The following is a 2,496-nucleotide window of genomic DNA, read 5'->3' as shown; positions in this document are numbered from 1 at the left end:
AGATCTAGGCACAGATAGCATGGTGCACTAATGAGTGACTTTCAACCCCAAATCCACTGATTGCTGTCCAGCAGAGTCTGGATTGTCCCATGATGTCAGAAAACTTGGCCATTTTCCCCCAGTGCTGCCTCCAGGTTTACAAACGAACCATCCCTCAGCCAAACCATTTCATCCTGCTGCTGACAAGGTGGGACTTTAAGCTCCCTGGGAATGTCTCAAATCTGGTCTTAGAGGACATTTTGTCCCAAATGTAATCCACACTCCACTTTATTTTTTTTTGACAGCCATACATCACAACGGATGGCCACAGGAAAACTGAGGGAATTGTAAGGATGGACATTAGCCGTATAATTAAATTAGCTCGACTGGGAGTAAGTTTGCTCAGACTTTTGTTTCTTTTTAAGGTCATGTCAAGAGAACTTTGAAAAAAAAGTTACACTGTATGAAATATTTTATTTGGAAATGTAGAAGCTCATCAGGTAGAACATCTTTAGTTAATTATATCCAGTCGCAGGGCAGCACTTAAGTTTAAAAGGAATGTGGGGACCTTTAAATGTTTCAATGTGTGACAAACCTTTCCTCTGACATTTTTAACTGGATGTTCTCCCACATGTTTGGGCTTATTTCCAGCTCTTACGATTGCGCCAGAAATAAAAATGACAGCTGTTTTCCTCTGAGATAGTGTCTCTTCTGCAAAGACCTTTTAGTGAATCTTCTCTGGCTGCTCTTAATTTGAACATAGGTGTTGGAAAATAACAAAATTCTGCACTGAGGTAATTGCTTAATGGGGTGTTTGGCCAATGTGTTTGGCTTTATCTCCCACACCTGTTACAGACCACAAACACAGCTACCCTCAACCTCAAAAGACAAAGAGATGAGGCTTAAGTGATCTTTGCTCAGAAGGACAGCAGGTACAGCAGGGCCATTTCTCTTCCTGCAGAATGGCCTGAATCCACCCGTGCCTTTGCTTAAGAAGCGCATATCACAGAACAACACCTGGTTTGACAAAGTTGGCGAAGAAAAGTTAAAAAAACATCTGAGGGAATTGTTAACTGTCAGATGAACCACAAATAACAGAGACAAACGAAGAATTTGAGATTTATCTTCTCTGAGTCTAAAATTACCAGAAAAGATGCCGAGGGAGACGTCTTTGCCATCGACGTGCAGTTTTACTTCTATTAAAGGCCGCTTTGCTGTTACTGCTCTCAGAGCTCCTTTCCAGAAGAATGCCAGAACCATGAAAACAACAGTCCTTTGAAATCCTCATAACTAATTTAACAGAGCTGCAGAGGTGAAAAAGAAGTCATTTAACAAACTTTTTTTTTTCCCCTCACAAACCGAGTGGTAAAGAAAATATATGAATTGTTTTGACTGGCCTTTCTGCCTGCACACCAATACAATGGAAGTGAAATCAATGTGTGGTGTTCACTGCAGCAGTTACACAAATGAGCATCAAGGGAAACATCCCATCCAGAAATAGTTTTTCTTTGACGCTAGCTAGACCACAAAACATTTCTTTGGGAGAGTAGTTCCACTGAACTTTGAGATTTTTTTTTAATGTTCAGTATATTTCCATTCACAAATAGTAAAGCAGCGCAGACATATCTGATATGAATATCTCAAGCACCTGGGAAAAAACATCTCAGTGGGGATTTATGCACCTGAAATGGATCAAAGTGGATCCCGTGGTGGGATTATAAAAAAACAAAACAAAACAAAAATGCATTCTTATGTTTCGTTTTTATAATTTTTATAATTTTATTTTATATTTGCCTGATTTCATTTTTAAAATTAATATTCCATTTTTCATATCCTTGCATTTGCATTTAGAATTCTTAAAACTTAACTTCCCCTCCCTGACCCTGGCTCTGCTTGAAGTCTCTTCCTGTTAAATGGCAGTTCTTCCTTCCCACAGTCACCAAGTACCTGCTTATAGGGTTACCTTAAAATATGAGGCAAAGCCTGAATAATCCACATGAAGATGACTGATATTGTCTCAAGGTCTAATGTATATAAATAAAACTGAACTAATTAATTTCAACACTTCCTTTGCACTTTTGTAATTTCAGTCCCTTTCAAAGTAAGCGCATAGGTGGCAAAATGATAAAGTAATCTTTTTTCTATGAGCCCTTCAAATATCTTCAGTGATGGAACTGCAGCTAGGAGATCAGTGTGGAAAGAGGATATTGATGAAGCACTCTGGCAGGACATTATGTTACTGTTGAGATCAGGTTTGTGGTCTTTCAGCTACAAGATAATCTCTGCAGACAAATGTCCTGCTGATAGAGAGTGAAAACATTTCTAATATGTTTTGTTTAGTTCATATTAATTTCAAAAACTGTCCATGACATAATCTGTTCTGTGAAAGAACACATTAACGCAGGGGTGAATTAATCTGTCACATTATGTAGGGAGCTCTGCATCTGGTCACACTATGATAGTTACAACCACTTTTCATGGAAGAAATAGAGCTATTATCTGTGAGCTTTGACATTC

The sequence above is a fragment of the Haplochromis burtoni genome, unplaced genomic scaffold (assembly GCF_018398535.1).
Source record: "Haplochromis burtoni strain Fernald_Lab_line unplaced genomic scaffold, NCSU_Asbu1 Contig_9, whole genome shotgun sequence".
Lineage (NCBI taxonomy): Eukaryota > Metazoa > Chordata > Actinopteri > Cichliformes > Cichlidae > Haplochromis > Haplochromis burtoni.
This window is presented reverse-complemented; position numbering follows the sequence as displayed.